The following is a 20829-nucleotide window of genomic DNA, read 5'->3' on the forward strand; positions in this document are numbered from 1 at the left end:
GCCCAAGCCTCTGCTTTTTGTTTTCTGTTTGCCATTCTCCCATTTTTGATAACCCACATTAAAAGCTGATAGGACATAATCCGTGACAGACAATTGGCTGTCTTAGGGGGGCCAGACTGTGATTTCTATGCATGATGTTCAGGGCTGTACAGTGTGTAGAACAGTGCTGCTGGGAGGTGCACACAGCCTTGCAGGACTACTGTAATCTGATCCATTTCCACCTCCCTCTCTCACCAGCCAAAACTGCCAACGGGCCAGGCCTTTGCCCCAGGAATAGAGCTTTCACTGTTGAGCTCTTTGGATTTGGTATGATCCCACTTGGCTTGCCCTGGAATACCTCAGATCATCCCAATCTGTCTAATGATGCGTGTTAGGAGTTCTTTGAAAAAATTATATATATATATATATATAATATCTTACACATATATATATATATATATATAAATATCTTACACATTGTAAGATTATGCTGAATTTTTGTTCCTTTCCATATCTGAGAATCATTACACGCTGGTCATCACAGCCTTTAAAGATCATTTTTGATTTTACTGCCTTAGCATGATCAAGCTGGATATTTACTGAGAATAAAAGATGAACACATATTCCAAAAATCTCTAATATAGTAGATTGTATATGAAATAATGATTCTCTATGAAGATCAATGAGAGGTTTTCCCCCTCTGGCATTTATTTACCCAGCTCATTTTCAGCTCTTTGATCTCCAAGACTGCAGTGGGGCACTCTAGACATTCTTTACTTTATTCCATTCATTACATTACAGCCATTCTAAGATTAGTTGCTTGTAGTCTCGTGTGGCACATACTGGACTCAGTCCAATGTTCTTCTTTATTCAGCATCTCAAATCAAACAGCAGGCTTACAAGCACTGGCCAGTATCTCATTATATCTATGTGCACCTGCCGCAGTTTTCATGAGTTTTCATATTACAGTGGTTCATACAGTCACAAATTCCCTTAAAGCTATTCATTTTAAATATAGATCAAAACATGTCAGCCCCTTCTGGAAGGTAAATTCAGAGGACAAAAATATGTTAACAGGGTGTGTTATTTTAAGGCCTGACCAATATATCAGTTGGCAGATAAAAATCTGATATTAAGGCTGATCAAGCATCAACAAGCAGACTTTCACAAATTGCCAACATTTATCAGAGTAAGAAAGGATGTAATGGTAAATGTGAATTCAAAACACCACTACAGTTAAAACAACATTTAAATGAATGAAAAACTTAACCTTGGTCATAAGGATAACACATCCTCTTTACGTGAGGATAAATATACATGCTTTTCAATCTATAGGCCCATCCATCCATTCTCTAAGCCGCTTCTCCGTCAGGGTCGCGGGGGGGGGCTGGAGCCTATCCCAGCAGTCTTCGGCCGGAAGGCAGGATACACCCTGGACAGGTCGCCAGTCCATCACAGGGCAGACAGACAGACACAGACAGTCACTCACACCCAGGGGCAATTTAGCATGTCCAATTGGCCTGACTGCATGTCTCTGGACTGTGGGAGGAAACCGGAGAACCCGGAGGAAACCCACACAGACACGGGGAGAACATGCAAACTCCACACAGAGAGGACCCCGGTCACCCGGCAGGGGAATCGAACCCAGGCCCTCCTTGCTCTGAGGCGATAGCGCTACCCACCACGCCACCGTGCCGCTACAATACTCATCTTATCAAAGACTGAGTTCCTGCTGTTTGCATTTATTAAATTTGAACACTAGAGTCAGTCAATCATTGCTGACAATTCACAATCAACAGCCGACAATCATATCAGTCAGCAAACTAGCAAACAATGATGCTATATCAGTTTTCTCAATTTCAGCTCCTTATCCCATTTTCCTTGTGATTTCAGTTTTCCTTTATAACATTTGGGTGGTTTTCTGTGTTGGAAATGTCATAATTCATTTTCATGGTGATTAATGTTCAACCTGTCTTAACATTTACATGAACTTAATTAAACAGACTGTTTTCTGCTACTGTGTCTTTAAGACTGACTTGACATAAATGAGCTCTGCTCTGACTGGCTGTCCTGTTCTGCACCTCACTCGAAAAGCACTTAGCGCAAAAACACTTCTTAAAACTTCAACATAAATGGGTGTGGCTAATCTGCCTAAAAGTGGGCTGAAAACTAAAGAAAACCGGGCTGAAAAAAAAGTGCTTTTTCTGTGTGACATCACAGAAACATTGAATTCAAAACAGGCTGTTTATGCAACTTAGTTTCCAAATACAGACTGTATAGACTGGGCTGTGAACGGCATGAACGGTGTTTATATATTACTTCAAGCTTCTTTATTTCAGAAAAAAAGCCAGGGGAATTCAGTTTTCCATTACATGCCCCCTTTAAAATCAGTAATGGTCATAAGCTTATTGGTCAGGCTCTTATTTACTGTGACATATCGAGATTAAAATGAGCATCGAGAGGAGGAGGGCAAAGCTGTCTTCATAAGTTACAGGACAACATGCCCTGACATAACGGGTATAACCTGGGATCAGGCGCTAAGAGACTAAATTCCTGATCAGCTTATGGAGCTCAGAGAGGCTAAAGGCTTATTTAGGAATCAATTTCCACTGAGGCTGAGACTTCAGCATCACGCTGCATGGTGTGAATAATGCCATAATGACGACGTTCGTACACATTACTTTCACTGAAATTTGACGTCCTTTTCTGTTAACATCTCAATTTTACTTCTCTTTGTGATCACATACTGGCATAAACTGGTATTACTGGGAATATCCTTCACACACTGTGGACGTGCAACACTGCACACATCATCTAGGCACAAATACAAATCAATGTTTGCCTACTGTCTATATATTTAACTCCGTTATAAGGCATCTCTTACGGTTATGTCCATATTTTGATATGCAAATAACTGCCCTCATCACAGCCCTGAGGCAATGCACATATGCCTACATCCTCAATATTTTTTACTCACAAAGTCTAAAAACAGTGACTGCTTGCTCTGAACGCTTCAGACACAAGTAGTGTTTGAAAGCATTTCATCCACTGACACGGGATACGCAGCCGATAATTTCCTGTCAGTTGGAAATCTCATCTTCCCTAAGAGGAACACTCAAAACCCAGCTGTGAGCCATTTCTGCATTTAAACCATCTCGCTGAAGTAAATTATTTGTCTTGTTTAATTCACTTATGCTTACTACTAAGCACCAAGAACTACTTATGTTTTGCATTTTAACCCTTATCTTCATTGCGTACCGGAAATTATTAAGAAACTACTGTGTAGGTTATGTACTTATGAGAAAGAAAAATAGATTGAGTGTTGGGGAAAGAAGTCCCACTCTAAAAGCCTCAGCAGTTCTTACATTATTCCGTCTGCAAAGCGCAGGGGAAGGCAGACAGGGAGTGTGGAGTTAGAGAAATACTGGGAGGGCATGAAGGACCAGAAGAGTGCTGGCAGCGCTTGGAGGGAACAGGGATGCCCTGCCAAGCGGATGATTTGGGTCAGTAGGTAATTGCATTCCTGGATCACAAAGGGCTCGGTAGCAATTAATCCAGCCTGCAGGCCACGTGAGCCTGGAGCACGTTCAGAGAGCTTAGGCAGCACAGGCCCAACACCGGTAGCCCTACCCAAGCTGCTGAAGAAACTACAGTGCACACAGAAACGAAGGCTTTTATTTTGGATGTCCATCAGAAGGTTGCAGTGGCCAGGCTGCACTGAAGGTGAGAAGGTGCAACAGTTTACTCCACAGAGGCTTTTTTCTCAGCGGGATCGTATGAGTGAACTTAAGGAAAGTAAAAGAATCAATAAAAATGACTGGCTTTTTCAGAAGTTCAGAGGTGAAATTGAACAGTGTGATTGTGAGTTCTGAGGCAGCACTTCGGAGTTGTGAAATCCTCAAAATGGGAGAGCACAAAGCAAGAAAATCTAAAAAAGATCAATAAATACACTCCCATCAGATAAACCATGACAAACGTTAGAGAGCTTCAGTTACTACCTTCACTAGAACACAGCACCTATAAGGTCCAGCAGAACATTTACAGGATGACTGTTGCTTAAACTCATATTATTCATAAGTGCAGTTTTTAACGTTGTTACTGTTTTTCAAGGTTAGTTTGACCAACTTTCTTCCCCCAATCACGTAGTTGATGAATAATATGGAACATCGTTTGGCTAACATGTCTTCTCAATACATCTATTCATTCTTAATATTGTTAAAGAGGTATTTCAGTTTAAAACTAGAGCCTCATGGTTTTGACAAATGTAACAATTTTATATCACTTTCATTCATCACTAGCCACGTTTACATGCAGCCTAATAATCCGTTAGTAATCCGACTAATAGCTCGATTGGAATAGAATACGTCCACCTAAACACCTTAATCGGAATAGTCTAGTCTGATTGAGGCCATTCGGAATACAATTTCTATCCGACTGAACGAGGTAGATTACCCTCTAAATAATCCGTTAAATAGAGGAATAATAGCCGTGTAAACGCCTGAATCCGATTACACTCCAATCGGAACGTGTAAGTACATTCTGCACATGTGAAACTGCAGAAACTGGTCTGCAGAGGAGACAAAGTTTATGCTCTGATCTTTAAAAGACGGCAGTGGGACGGATGTCCAGCTTGTGTGTCTCAGAGCACGACGTCTTCCTCTCACGCTTCCTTTATAAGGACACAAAGGACGTTTTTCTGAGCCTGACATCAGTTTAAAGCAATTAAAAACTCAAGCGCGCCAACTGGAAACTCATCTCACGCTGACGTTTACTCGAAGCGCTACTCCACGCTTGCATGTCATTCTGCATCAGATTACTTGTAGTGAGCATGTAAACGAAGATTTTCCATCAAACTGTTATAAACTGTAGTATAGTGAGCATAAACACCTCAGTCTGAATCTGTAATCTGATTGTATTAAACCAGATTTGCAAAAAATCTTTGCATGTAAACATAGCCAGTATTCTCTCACTATAATACCCAGAGCGCATTGTACCAGGTCTGGTACTGGAGATCTACCACCCTGCAGAGTTTAGCTCCAACACTTATTTTACACGTGATCCCTATAATGATGGCATTCAGGCGCATCAGAATACAAAGGCAGGTGTGCTGGATTTAAACTCTGGGTTTAGCCTGGCTCATGCCCTGAGGATTGGGCACTGCTGCACTATACAAAAACATCATGCAACCATAGGGTATCTCTGTAGTGTCAACCAAGACTGACTGCAAGGTAGCCTAGCCACAGATCTATAGGCTTATAAATACAATAAAAAAGGTAGCCACTAGAGTAGACAAACACATTTTTAAAGAAAAGGTACTTCTCTCTCTATTCGCCCCAAAGCGGACACGGAAAATTCTCCACCCTTTACACCTGAGAAAAGAGGCCAAACTGAGGTATTTTTGTCCTTTTCATTTCTGTTGTTTGAGTAATCCAATTTCTCAATTGTGATGAGGATTTGAGGACAATTAGTGAAGTTAAACTGCTGCTATACGTTATTTGGCTTCTCAGCAGTGATGGAAGGCAGGTAGCTAACCTCTACATCCGCCAGCTAACGGAAATAAAAAAAATACATCCACCACAAGCCAAGACATCATCTGAGTCTTTAAACCCTGAATATCACTCTAAAGATTAGAGTGCAGAATGTGTTTACAACAGATACAACAAAGGGTACATTTTCATTTTAGCCATAGTTTGTATATTGCTATAAACGACCAAAAGTGTAGGTTAGCCTCCAGCCTGAACTGGGCCAAAGCTTGAATTAGCCTTTCACAATAAATGTGATCACTTTTAACGACTTCGTCAGCCCTAATGCACCAAATCCAGTTACTGCTGACTGGCTTTCCGGTAAGAAAACGACTTCACAAGACACGACATAGACAAATAAGCAAAACGTGCCAATGCAAAAACAAGCTTCTGGCAATGAGGTTAAAACAGAGAACCGTTAGCTCCCTCCCTGCTGCACAGAGACGTTACGCCATTCTATTACTGAGCTGATAACCTTGAAAGACAAATTATTTCCTCTCCAACACTGACCTACCATATAAATACAGAGCTTTAAAGTCAGCAAGACATTCAACCAAATGTATCATTTTCATTTTTTTCTCTTCTACAAATAATATACCCATTCCCACCTTTCCCTTTCATAATCAAGTTCAAGAGCAAGACCCCCACCAAGTTAAAAGGGAAGCCAACAATGGCCAGAGAACTCGTTTAAAATGCCAATAATGCCAGCTAAAAAGAGCAATTTGCATTCTCTATAGAATCCAGAACACTTTGCTCATCTATTTAATAACCCATTATAGCTCTTCCCAGCCTTTTTCTTCACTCCACATTTCCCCCATTGTGCTGTGTAATAAGAACAATTCGTATTAGTACTGCATTTTAAGAAGCTTTAAGACGACGTGTGGAATCCAGCTTGCTAACTTTAGCCTGGAATATCACCAGGAAACAATTGGCAGCACAAAAGGTATTGCGCAAATTTGTTAACATTACACACTTTCCTCTGATTAATTACATACGCAAACTCAGCACTGACAGAAATGAATCTGTCACTTTAGAGTGAGGACGTCCTATAGAATGTCATTTTCACAACCTCAAAACAATTTGACTCATCACCAGCAGCCTTCCCTGGTAGAAAAGCTAATAAGCAGAACAAGACAGTAACTGTAAAAGAGTAAAAGTGTCACAGGGTTTATTTAGAAGATCAATGGCAGTCAATGATCACTAGCTCTAAAAATCCAAACAAACCTAATAAGCCAAACTAACTTTCAAGCTATGGACCAACTGTGTTGTCCTGACCTGCCTCAAAAGTAATCCTTAGCTTGGCTGGTATCTTACCTTTGTTTCTACACAAAATAAAATCTATTGTTACATGTCAATAAGTTTCAAAACATAAAAAGAACATACTATAATTTATTTTCAATGGTTTTTTGGAGAGATGCAGTAACAGGCACACAGTTAATTAACCAGACAGGTGTGTGTGCGAATCTGTTACGCGTACTGACCACATGGATTCCATTATGATGCTAAATCCAGGATTAATCTGTTACTGGCCATTTATACCAGACCCAGCCCAGAACTGAGTGCATAGGAATGACAGAGCTGCTTTTGGCAGAGAACAATAATAATAATAATAATTCTGGTAACAATAAACAGAAGTGCATTCATTTGCACAGAGGATTACAACAGATTCAGCAGAGCTGGAAAAATTCCTTTGCATAACAGGTGTATTAGTGTTTAAATCATTAATTACTCATAAAGCACTGAGACCGAGGTCCACCTGCTGTTCTACAGTCAAACAGATGCTACTGGAAAGCTTTCTTCAAAAGCCGTCACAAAGCCTGACATGCCAGGCATCAGCTGATATCATGTACACTACACCACTGAAATTGAATCAGGGTTTGTCTCAAACACGACCAGCAGGTCAACCTGCTTTCATAATGACACAGAGCGCAAATGAGGAATGTTAGAAAACCCAATTATTATAATGTAGCCAGATTTGACAACAGATCAGAGACAGACAGTTTCTGCAGCATGAACAACTGTTGTGATTTCACTGTTCAGCCATACGGCTTAAGAATCTACTGGAAGGTTATGAAAGTTGGGGAGACTTCATCAAATCCACCACTAAGGAACACCACAGAGGAACGCATGAAACGGGTCTGTCACCATGCAGCTTCTAGGTCTTGTTGATGCGTTACGGTGACATATCGTGCCACAGTTTGTTTTTCTTAAGCATACTGCAGTATCACACTGTCAAAACAGATGCCTTGATAGCATGATAAAGACTTTAGATGAAGACGGTGCTATTTATTTGGATGTTAATATGTAACAAATAGTGTTTTGGGTTCTTTTATTGTTGTTTTAAAGGTTTCACTGGTGCTTTTAATGGTTGTGTACAGTACACTTTTATGGAGCCTACACGGCAGTTCTTGTCCAGGATGGGTTGTTTTGGCCCGTGCGGGGTTACAAATAGATTAATCTGAGCACCCATAAAGATGATCGTCTTGCAAAACCAATTTTGCTCAGAAGGCAAAAATGCAACATTATTTTACTTGTTGTCTCTGGTTTCTGCAAACTGTCACAGGTGGCATCAACTCACTATCACCACCAGCATGGCCACAACCAAAAAGACTGATTGGCTGTGCCCCAGCAAACAGAACGGGATTAGTTTGTCTTCTGCTTCATCACATGTGGAGCTGCATCTCAGAAAGTACAGTGTTACAAATGCCCAAGCTGTGGTTGAAATCTTTTACAGTTTCAGCTCCTGAATGAGGCAATGAAACTCCTTGTTCTCTTTTTGCTTTTCCAAATGTTCAGTGGCCAGCCCAGGGTCACTGCCTGTTTTATGAGGATGTCTTTTGGTCACTTAACATTCTCCCCCTTTGCTCATTTTTGTTGACTAGGCAAAGAAAATGTGGGAATTCTAATACAACTGTTAAAAATATTCTAAAAAATATTACTACTGTATTACTGTAGTTAAATTTACCAAACAACAGGCAAATGAAAAATCTCATGGACTGTGTATCCTGAAGATCTGTTTACACGGCTCCTTCTGCTTTACTGATCAACACAATGTTGCCACACTGTTGGAGTTTACTGTTACCCAAGAGAGGCTGGCAACACTGGCATTTCAAAGAGGAAATGCCACTGTAGTGTTTCCAGAATTAAGAAATTCCCACCACTTGCTGTTGTCCTTCTACACCAGGATGTTAACTGTCCAGGGTAGAAGTATGTCCAGGTTAACATCAATAGAAGCCAATAATGTGGAATTCAACAGGTGAGCCAGAAATGGAAGCGTTCAGACTGGTGGAACGGTGATGCTGCACTTCTGCAACAACACAACACAACACTTCTGCACAACAACAACAACACAACACTTCTGCACAACAACAACAACAACAACAACAACAACAACAACAACAACACAACACTTCTGCAACAACACAACACAACACTTCTGCACAACAACACAACACAACACTTCTGCACAACAACACAACACAACACTTCTGCACAACAACACAACACTTCTGCACAACACTGCACTTCTAACACAAGCAGACAGAGTGGGCCAGGCTCTGCTGAGTTGTCAGCACCATAAAATAAATAAATAAATACATTTGAAACAATCAAAACAAACAGAAAATGCTGATTGTTCTAAACTGCTTTTAGCCCCATCAAACAATAAAAGACTCTGCACTGGCAATAGTAGAATCCACTGGCATCAGTCCAGGCACAGATTAAGGTTCAGATGTCCTCTGGGCTTCAGAAAAAGTGTATATCTACATCAAAATTTAGTCAACAGAACAGTCAGTTATGTAACTATGGTATTGTGCAAAAGTCAGAGACCATCCTTATTTAACAGGAAAGTAACAGAAGCTTCACCTTAACATAAAATCTATTTTTTTAGTATTTACTGTGGCCACTTTTTGCCTTTATTACAGTTTCCATTCTATTCTGAAGACCTGCTTTCAGTTTTTCAAAGAAATCTACAAGGATATTCTTCCACACATTCTCCATAGTTCAGTCTCGTGGCATTTTCACCTTCTCACAATCCAAGTCATCCAAAACACATTCGATAATGTTGAGGTCCTGGACGCTGAGGTGACCATTCCACAGTTCTAAGAACACCAGCAGTCACTTTGCTTGATTGGTGAATATCCTTCTTTTTGTCCATTTCTTTTTCTCAGTAATGGCTTCTAGACAGCTACACATAATCCACAGAGTCAAGTCGCCTTCTCTCAGTGGAAGGATGGACAGAAACATCTGTGGATTTTTTCACACTTGAAGTAAGAGTGGAACTCTCAAAGATGAAAGCTTTAAGTGCTGCTTACCATTTTTGAACTCTGGTATCAAAAACTCCTGTTTTCTCTTTGCCTTTTCCCTTCCCTGTGCAAGTGGATTATCTAATACCTAAATTCCTCAGAAATATTACTTGGAACATGAACGTCTTGACTGCAAATGAACTAAGAGTGGTCACTGACTATTGCACAGAGCTGTGCATAAATGTAAACATGATTAATAAAATTTACAACACAGTGACTACAAAACTCAAAGCAGCTGACAAAGGACATTGCTTTTTCCCCGAGAAACAATAATGCTTCTTGTTGACACTGAAAATGGCTTGCTTTGTGCTGAAAGCTGTGATAAGAATATACGAAGGGCTCCATGCATTTCACAGCTCGGCACAACCTGCGAGTGCAGTAGCACACCGGTCCTAGCTGAAACATGCCAACATCAACATCGCCTTACTGTAACACGCATAGCATCACAGCATGAGACTACTGACATTTACTTGTTTATGTCGGGGGGGGTGGGGGCTTGACTCCCAATCATTTCTTAATGCTCAAATTCTCAGAGGAAAATAACTGCTTAGACTGTGTCAATAAAAGAATTAGGCATAAAAATAGAAAGCAATCAAACCCTTAATGTGGATCTCCTTTTCTAAGCAGATAATCACCCCCTTATTTGACTTCAGTCTCCTTCAATCTGCCTGAGCATCTAATTGCACTCGTTAATCAATCCTGAAGTTTTTTGTCAACAGGAGATCCACTTGGATTTACTTCACTTTGCAAAAACAAACAGCAGATCATCTTCAATCTGGAGGCGCAGTCATCTCACAAAATTAAGGGCTGCAGTGAGAAGTAAGTGAGAGCAGATTAAAATCTTAATCTGGGTTCTTGAGATACAGCAGGGGGATTACTAGCACGTGGATGAGGCAGAACTAAAAGAGACATGTGTAACCTTATCCACCCTGTGCTAATTTGAAAGAACGATAAATATGGCGAGGCCCTCGCTGTATTTTGAAACAAACAACGAGGCAGCAAGCAGCATAGGAAGGGATTTCTGTTGGTTTGTTTGATAAACAAATGATCCTGCAGAAAAACGCACAAAGAAACACTGCGGTTTTTGAGCATTGATGAGATTTTCACTCCGACTCATGTGACCGTCTTCTGACACTAACTAAACGAGAAAAATGACTTAATATTACAATGTCTTAGGTAATCGTGTTACACAACTCCGGTACACTGACGACTGAAAAGGGAAGAGGGAGAAACGAAATGATTTTTGAAAGTGACATTTATAAATGATTCTACGATTCAAGATGCATGGTCTGCCTCATTGGTAGAGAAATTTGGGAGAGATATGAGAGGTTCTGCATGCTGAGAGAGGCTGAGACCATTCGCACTGGCATCAAGCAGCATTAAGACAAGCGGTGAAGAGCTAGCAAGTTAGCTAGCCTGGAGCTACATGGTGCCGGCTGTGCAGGCCCTGTTTAGCACGGAGCGAAAGGTAATGGGATTATCACAGTGCTCTATCGTTCGCGGCGGGAACATCGCCCCTCTCAGCTATGTAAAATCCCATTAGACTCTACCTTTCCCTGCCACCGTTTCCATGGCATGGGTTATGAAGAATGTGTAAACAGCCAAAGAGCACTTTAGCGCTAAGAGTACTGCTGAGGCAAAGGTCCTAACCACACAGCACAAGCTCTGCTCACTCACAGGCAAACCTGACTGATGTCTGAAAAATACAGAAATCACCAGGCGCATGTAGAAAAGTGAAGAAAGTGCCAAAATGTGCATCTTTGTTCATCTAAAATTGATGGTCTCAAACAGCACGGGACATTGCCAACAACTTCATGATACCACACGATATGGATCACAAAACAAGGTACATGAAACGGCACAAGAACTGCACACTAAACGCTACGCTACAGGTAAGCTGTATTTATAGACCGCTCCATCATCCGAGGCTCTTCCAATCAGAAGGGTCTTTCCAACAAAGCCAAAACGCAGTTTTCATTTTGACAGTTTTCGAAGGCATTACCCCAGTGTCCCTCACACTCCTCTGTCACCCATACCCCGTGCACACGTTTGACAGTTAAGGAGAAACGCCGGCAGATGAAAACAACTAAAACAAACTGTTTAATAGTTTATAATATAGTATAATAATAGTTTATAATAATATAATAATATAATAATAACAGTTAAATATAAAAGTAATGCATCGCCGCTGTCCAAAGCAAAATAAATATGAACAAAATAAACAAAACAGTAATTTTACAGGAGAGGGTAAAAACATTCTTTACTTTTAATGTAAGTCAATGTGAAGAAGTTTTATCCCAAGTCATTCTACAGCACTGCTATTGGTCCAATTCTCATAACATTTTCACGAGTTAAAGGACAACCATCGCGCTCAAATGATGCATAAAACTGAAAATCGACAAAAATGGAGACGCGTGTTTTAACCTGGACAGCGACGATATACAGTATGCTACTTATTTAGTCATGTCTCTGGTTTAGACTGTTTAAATTGAATGCAGGGTATGATTTCGGTGAGTTTAGCTGTTTCTAGCTGCAAGACAGCATTTTACTACAAAATGCTTCATCACATATTGCACTCTCATCAACGTTGTGCTTGCCACACCTAATCCTTCAAATCAACAGCATTTCCTCCATTAAATTTGGGCACCAACTCCTTTCTGATGATGAAGTGGTCTTGGCAGACGGTTCAATTTTTGTATCATATAACAATTGAGGAACCTTCATAAGACAATACTACCTTTCCCGTCTGCAGCCCAGCTTTCGGAACACAGCTAATGACGAAAACAAACTGGAAAATGACCGCAATTAATAAATTAATAAATACACATGGTTGAGAAGAATGATGACTTTTTTTTATTAATGTTTACCTTAAATCTCAGCTTAAAACTATAAAAATAGTGAATAAATAATTCTGGCCGAACTTCAAAGAACAACGTTAAAGGTGTGATCCACTCTGAGGTACTGGTCAGCACAGGAAAAGGTAGAAAGCTGAACGCTCCAAGCCTTCATCAGAAAGGCAGCAGTGTGGGAAGGCAGCCTGTGGCTGTAAAATGGGAAGGCAGGGTGTGCAGCTTAAATACAGCCCAGTATCATCACCTGTTTGGTTCTGATCAGCACTAGAACAAGAAGCAGCTCTGCAAACACAAACAAAATGCCAATCGCACCAGGCTACAAACTATTAACTCACTTCCACTGCAAACTAAACTACACTGAAAGTGAAACCATCAAGTACACAACACACAATAAGCAGAAAGGCCTTAACAGTTAGTAAATGAAACTAGCATCATTCAAACACACAAGAGCACAGAATGATGAATTAGCTTGGGTCTGTGCTCCAATCTTCCTGGATGCAAATCACACTTTAGGAACAAAGTCAAACCCTTCGTGCTCCAAGACAAATAATAAACAGGAAAGCACTACCTATATCTGTTTTACTGTGTAAAAGTAAACTGTTGATGCATGTATTGTCACAAGCTTATCCACGCTATACAGCTGTATCGATATTTTGAACATTGCACTACTCCCAAATATTACACTTTTCATTTTCCTCCATTTCCAAACACAGCAATTCCTCCCTGCTGTGAGTGACGGCAGTGTAGGCTTCCATTCCACTGCTTACAACCAATACAGGTGACAAAAAAAAGCACATGCAGAGCTTTTAACCGCGTATATTACACAGACTATCGAGCCTTTAGGGCTACAATGAAAATTAAATAAAAGCAAGACAGATAAAATATTGCTTTAAAAACTTTAGTGGCAGCACATCATTTTGCTGCTGTAATTGTGGCTTAAAAGCTTTTGCTTCAATCAATAAAAGCCATCTGCAAGTAAATAAAAATTGGTCAAAAGAAATCAGAAGTTATAAAACAGACGCTGTACTTTTCCAGATATGGTGCCACTAGAAGCTAAGCCTCAATTGCATTCAACAAATTCTTTGACCAAACATGGGCTAAAGTGAGAGAAAAGTTTAGCGAAAAGTTCTAGACGTGCTTGTTCCTGAAAGGAATGAAAGGCATTATTTTTGCTCCTTCCAAACCCATCGAGGTCCTATTCCTGAAAAACTCCTGATACCGTTTCATGACTTTGATTTAGAAAGATTAAACACAGGCCACTGAGCACTGCTGAAAAGTGCCAACAGACTGAATCAGCCCAGGCTCTTTACACCACATGGGCACCTGCTTTACTCACATCCAGTAATTCAGAGCAGCCGGCTGTTGTGAGCTGGTGTTAGGACGTCTGAGATGAGAGAAAGCCTTGCAAAAAAACAGCACTCACATGCATCAAACACAGACCATTGGGGAAAAATACTGACCGAGATAAAAACAACTAACAAATGACGCAAATAGTAGCACGAAATCTTCTATAAAACTTGGAGAAGAATCAAACAGTAGCCAGTCAGACAAATTTTACTGACCCAAATAACTCCATAACTTAAACTATTTAGTGATGTCTAACTGATTTTTGTTCCTTTTTTGACTGGCCGTGAGTCCCTGAGTCATTTAGGTCAGGCAGAGGACATCTCTGAGTTTTATCACATGAGGACCAGGCAAGGCATTCCACGTTCAGCTTTTCTCCACGCATATATCTGAACTTGATGCCCTTTTTAAAGAAGCATCTACGGCTGAACACAGTAAGCAATGGATCTATGTAAAGGTCCGTATGTGGGAAGCCAGTTTTTTGCTCAATTGACTGCCACACAGCGTGACCTGTGGACACCCTGTACATTTCCGTTCAGTAAAATATTGCTGATCATTTTTCCCACAAGCAGTGCAACTACAAGAGCAGACAAGAATACATGGAATGCACACAAACCCCAAAAACCACAACAACTAAAGAAACTGCAAAGCCAGTGTTGAGTGGCATGTGGCAAGAAGGGAAAATACCATTTATGGTATGGCAAACATGGGGGAGGTTGTCTTACCATCTAGCATTAAAAGAATGTTTTCAATGAAAACACAAAGGAACAGCAAAAGAATTATTACTTAACGATACTGGTGATACACTTTGGTTAACATATGATATATATTGACATTTGAATTGAACAGAAACCTGTTGCAGGAAACTACCGATCATAAAAAGAGAAAAATCATACATCTCTCACTGATAAGTGTCATATTTACCAAATAACATCTAAAAAAACACTTTAAGTTCGTCTCTTGCTGCTGAAGTCAGGGCACTGCTGCTCCAAACAGGTCAGGGGAGTGCAATCCACTCCAGGTATTCAATCATACTTGCCCAAACATATCAAGAGCAGGGATCACAGCAGTGAGGAGACAGCTATCTTGATACTACATCACAACACCACTAACAAAAACAGGGCCCAGCTCACTGCCCTGCACCCAAAAAAACTGCCCTACCCGCTTCATTAGCTGCCAGAATGACAGAAAGACAGACAGTGAGAGAAAGACAGACAGAACAAAAGAAAGATAGAAACACACAAAGAGAGACAGACAGACAGGCAATGGCACAATAAGGAATAGAGAGGTACTCACTGCATGTCCTGGGTCTCTATAGACTAAAGTGAAGCCCTTATTCAATGGGAGTTTACTGAGGAGGATCCACAGGCAGGCCCTTATGCTGTTAAAATGACTCATACCCCTTCTTCCTCCTGCACTGTGCGGCCACAAGGAGGTAAACATTTCCAAATATGGAGACAAAAATAGGAGAAAGTTTGGGGGCAAAAATTGATTCAGCTTGCTTTTGCTGTCTGGAATGCCACTCTTTTCACTGGCCAGAGCCACTTGGAAGCCAAATATGCGGTTATTAGCATTTGCACAGATGCCAGAATCAGAACGATAGAGCTGTGCGGGGTTGTGAGAAAGCCCTGGTCAGGACTGGCTGTCGAAGCAGGGATGTCAGAGCCAGATCCCTCAAGACGGTCTCAGAGAGCCACCATTAACCATTAACCATTAAACTCAGTCACAGATGACCAAATATCTTTGTCTCTTTAGCATACAGAGAAAAAGGAACTAGTGTATATATATATATACACACACACACACACACACAAACAGTTCTGACAGTTCATGTTTAAATATAGCTTTTAAAGGCCTCTAAAGTAATATCTTCAGCTAGAGAACAACTTTTAAATCAATTTCTTCACAATGAGAATGAAAGTGACAGGCCTACAATCACTTTGGAGTTTGATCCACTGATGCATTATACAATATATATAGTGTTGAGTATTTGGTATTCCCCTTTTTTTGCTTTAATGATGGCCTAAATAACTAAAGAGACTAAAGAACGTATTCAAACAAAACTCTGATATTGTCAATGTTACAAAATTGCTACAGTTTGAAGGTCTATAAAATACTGTTATAGAAGCAATGCAGAATTTAAAATATTTCTTATTCATCCTTTTTGTCAGAACTTTGCTATACTCTTAAATTTAAAAACACTATTTATTATTGTGTTATTTCCAACACACAATATATCCAAAGGCATGCAAACACTCTTCTAATTAGTCAATTCAGCTACATTAGAGTGAAACACATACTGACAAGTGTTCCCTTACACACACAGTTTGTAATATCTCCATAGAAATGCACTGCCAACTAAATTGGACACCCTGGAGTTGCAGTGCATGAGCCAAAGAGCCCCTTGCCCTATGCCAAGCATGAGCTGGAGGAGTATTAAACCCCCCCCAGCATTTGGGCTCTGCACCCTCTGGAGTGAAGAAACCATCTAATACCTTAGAGATGATCTGAAGTAACGTTTGGGATTGAGAACTAATCATCCAACATCAGCGGGTGACCTCACTACTGCTCTTGCAGCTGAAAGAAACCAAATCCTCACAGCAATGTTCCAAGATCTAGTGTGAAGCCTTCCCAGAGGGGAGATAATACCCTTGATTTCAGAAGAAAAAAAAAAATGGATGAACAAACGTCATAATTCACAGTTGACAGATGAATTAAATCAGGCCAATATGACCAGTGACCAGACTTTTTAGCTGCTTAAAGTTGGTACTGCTGCCAATTTTCATACCAATTGCTACACAGGCATATCTGGGCACCCATCCTCTACATACTTCTGTACTTTTAAAATACTATTACTGTTTATTTACTATTTAACATACTGAAAAGAAAAAAAATTTCCTTTATTTTACATTTTATATTTTGCTGTTCTCCCCCACCCCCAACACGCTAAACTCAGCAAATAAGAGAAATCATGAACTACATCTTACAAAATATATTTAGGTTTATTTATGTTATGTAAATAAAAAACATGCATACAACTATATTTTACAAAGGAAATGAATCTAAATTGTCAGAATTGGTGACAGTTTACACAATCGGCCAACTCTAGTTACCAGCATAATTGTCACTGCTACTTATAGAGTATATCAGCATCTGCATTCTTGCACTCCGACACCCAATTGTGAATTCCTGTTTGTCTGATTCAGCATAAAGTCAGAAGCGTATGTAAGTTGGGGGAGGTTCCTTCACTGCCTCCATGTTGTGGATAATCTAAAGGGACTGCCCAAATATGGAAGCTGCTGCAGCCCTCATCCATCAATCTCGGTGTTCAGGGGGCTATTAGCATAACTTTTCATCAGGGTGCTTGGCACCAGACAAAACAGCAGCCGCCACAATTCATGTGTTTTTGTCTGCATGAGACGAAGAGAGAGAGCCTCTCGCTTACATCTCATGATCATTTCAGAGGTATGAAAGGAAGCACATGTGTGAAATCATTCTAAAGCCCTACAAGGACAGGTTCAGTTCTCCTTGGGGAGGAGGGGTAAAGCCAGTTTACCACAGGACGTCTGCAACATGTATAACCAACAAGAAATCCTGGCCTAAATGACAGAGACGGGAGCGGCTACTGGATCTACGCGCTGCCTTCACACCAGAAAACACGTTAAAAGATTTCATTTGGTCAGTATTCCATTCATCCGAAACATCTGCGTCTACATCGTGTCATTAGCCTCAATATTAGCTTGGAAATTCACAGCCAACAGGTGACATCACTGCATTTTATTTCTACAGCTATTTGTGTAGAAGGTAAAAGGCACTGAAATCTTTACTGACACAGCAGTATGCAGTCCTTAAAAATGACCGACGGTGGATTTAGATAGGACCAAAATCACTGAGGAACACGGGTAAAAATGAGCTTACCCCTCCTTGCCAAGAAAAACGTGCCCCATCCAAACAGGGCTTCAAAATCTTACACTTTACTGCACTTTGTCTGTTTCTGTGAAATCTTTTACTTGTCTCCCTGTGTTTTGTGGGTATTGCTATTCAATGACCAGGCTTACTGAAGAGCTACCACAGATTCATGATGTTAAATGGAAATGCTGGCAGAGCTGAAGAGCTATATGCACCATCATTAAAAGACAAGACTGGACAAGTTATGACCCTTTAAACTAGGCAACAAAGCTGGGCTTCTGAGGACCAGCTTGTCAACTACAAACATGGACTTTTGGCTTGCTCACATTTGATGTGCAGTCCTGTTTTCTCTTCCATTTTCTAAAACGCGGTCTACTCACAGTAATTACAATGCACTGAAAAACTAGGTTATTTGATTCATATGGCCAAACAAGCACAGCATGCATTCTCGAAATCACAAAACGAATCGTGCTGACTGCCTCACATAAATAACAGTATGAACTCTGCGCAGTCATAAAGATAAAAGATAAACATAATTAAAAATGTTTAGCCTTGACAATCTGCTCTTAATTTAATTAAACATGTTAATAAGTCAACACTTTCTTCCTGAGAACCGTCGTGAGCTTTGCTTGTTCCTAACAGAAATCCATAGGAAATCAACGGCAAATACACAGGTGAAGCGTGTGGGTGGGTGGGTGGGTGGGCTGTGTGGTGGGGGGGGCGTAATTTTATTCAGTCATTAGAGAAAGTGCTTAAATAGTGTTTCACTTTCGAGCAGAGCTAAAATAAGTCTTTCATGTCTGAAACCACAGAGGGGGTTTTCAGAGGTAATAATAACCCATTTATGGTGAGGTTAAAGAGTGTCAGAGTGAGTGACTTCAGGTGATTAAAGAAGCCTAATTAACTGTGGCCCTGCACTCCCTCTGAGGAGGGCTGGTCAGGATAGAGAGAGAACAAGAAAGAGAGAGAGAGAGACAGAAAGAGTGACTCAGCCCAGCCCACACCTCTGCCCTCAACACACCTCTAAGAAACAGACAAAAAACAAGAAGGGAAGAGAGATGAGACACACATTTTAACATTTCCTCTGACCCAACCATACGCACTTGTGATGATAGGCATCACCGTGATGCAAATGTTAATCTCCATTGTGGTACACAGACAACACGTTGCTCTCCTTTGCCAAGAAAGTCAAAGACGAACAGGTTTAATAAATCAAAAGTGAAGAGATTTTGTTCAAGGTAAACCTGCAAGTACAAAACTGTACAGAGACAAAACATGTTGCTACATGGCAATTGCGGGCAATATGAAGACATCACAACAAATTTCGTCACGATACGCGGTTCTGAGCATACCGTGGATATAATCAGTGCTTAAAGAACACTCAGCTGCATGTTTCATTTAACACAGCTTCAAAAGAGGTTCCCAAGCGGCCTGGCTGTCTAAAGATTTCCCTGCTGTCTATGAGAACATAATTCGTCTGTGTAATTGGATGTGGTAATATGCAGTACATGAAACATAATAAAGAAGCATCATCGCATTCCAAGATTTTCAAAATGTGTTCCGACTCCTCAAACTCCAGGAGAATGAAATAGGTAGAAGCACACCGCGCATGTGTGTTGTGATGGTTCGAAAGGGTGGTCAGGACCCCCATGGATCCTCACAGAGCAGGTACTATTTGGGTGGTGGATCGTTCTCAGAACTGCAGTAACACTGATGTGGTGGTAGTGTGTTGTACTGTGTTGGTCTGAGTGGACCAGACACAGCAGTGCTGATGGAGTTTCTTAAACACCTCAGTGTGGCTGCTTAACTGAGAATAGTCCACCAACCAAAAATAACCAGACAACAGCGTCCTGTGAGGACTAGATGATAACCAACATTAACTGTGCAGCAAAAAATGAGCTGCTGTACTTTATATCTACAAGGTGGACCAACAGGGCAGAAGCGTCTAATAGAGAGGACAGTGATTGAACACGGTGTTTACACTGCTGTGTCTGATCCACTCATACCAAAGCAACACATACTAACACACCACCAAAACATCAGTGTCACTGCAGTGCTGAGAATTCTCCTATGCCTCTCATAAATACCTCCAAAGTTCAGTCTCAGAAGCTGCTTTCATTTTCTGCTTCTCACAACTCAATTCCAATTACAAACACATTCAATGATGTTGAGGTCTGGATACTGTTCTGAGACCACCAGCAGATTATTTCGATTTATTTGATTACTTTTTTTGTGTTTCCTTTTCTCAGTAACAGTTTCTTGACAGCTATACATCCTTTCAGACCTTTCAGTGCTGAGCTGTCTTCACACAGCTGAAAAATGGACAGAAACATCTGCGGATTTGTTCAAATCTGAAACAAGGTGGAATTTTCTCCAAAGATGTTTATCCGATGAAGAAAGCTGCTGGTGGTCTACCTGATCTTGCACGTCATTAGGAGTGCTAATTTTCTTTATATATTTCAAAAAAAATTTGAAATTAAACATTGGCAACTTCTGTTTTTCACATATTTTCCTTTGATGTTCCTCTTTCTAAAAGGATGTGGATTATCACATCTAATTTCCTTAGAAATATCTCCTGAAAAAGCCAATAATGTAGTGGTCATTTTGCTGGAAATGAGATAAATGGAGGGTGGTTGCGGACTTTTGCACAGTACTATAGATTGCACCACTACCTAGGTGCTATGAAGAATAACTGGATATTAAAAGCTCAGATATAACGTAGGGATGCAACTTCCAGTCTGTCCTGATTTAATACGGCGTGAACCATTTTTCATTATTTAAATTATATATATAGTGGATTCTTAAATCCGTGTGAAACTTCACACCTGTGTAAAAGAGGTGGTGTGTATGTGACTGACAAACACCAATTATTTCATTTTCTTTTTTTCCCCAATCAGACCACAAGATGTCTGCAGCTGA

The 20829-nt window shown here is 40.5% G+C and overlaps 1 protein-coding gene across 6 annotated transcripts in view; it reads right to left on the reverse strand.

The window, feature by feature from the left end:
* Positions 1 to 20829, reverse strand: part of LOC108427685 (LIM domain containing preferred translocation partner in lipoma) — a 259778-nt gene that overhangs the window by 233169 nt on the left and 5780 nt on the right. Inside the window, exon 1 of one of the 6 annotated variants that reach the window (XM_017698034.1) lies at positions 15298 to 15376. The exons of 4 other annotated variants lie outside the window; for them this stretch is intronic. The gene's annotated coding sequence lies outside the window, so the exon portion shown is untranslated. Of the gene's footprint in view, positions 1 to 1504; positions 1518 to 15297; positions 15377 to 20829 lie in introns of those variants that run through there. One more of the 6 variants, XM_037535096.1, reaches the window with a different exon arrangement.

The sequence above is a fragment of the Pygocentrus nattereri genome, chromosome 26, assembly GCF_015220715.1.
Source record: "Pygocentrus nattereri isolate fPygNat1 chromosome 26, fPygNat1.pri, whole genome shotgun sequence".
NCBI classification, from domain to species: Eukaryota; Metazoa; Chordata; class Actinopteri; order Characiformes; family Serrasalmidae; genus Pygocentrus; species Pygocentrus nattereri.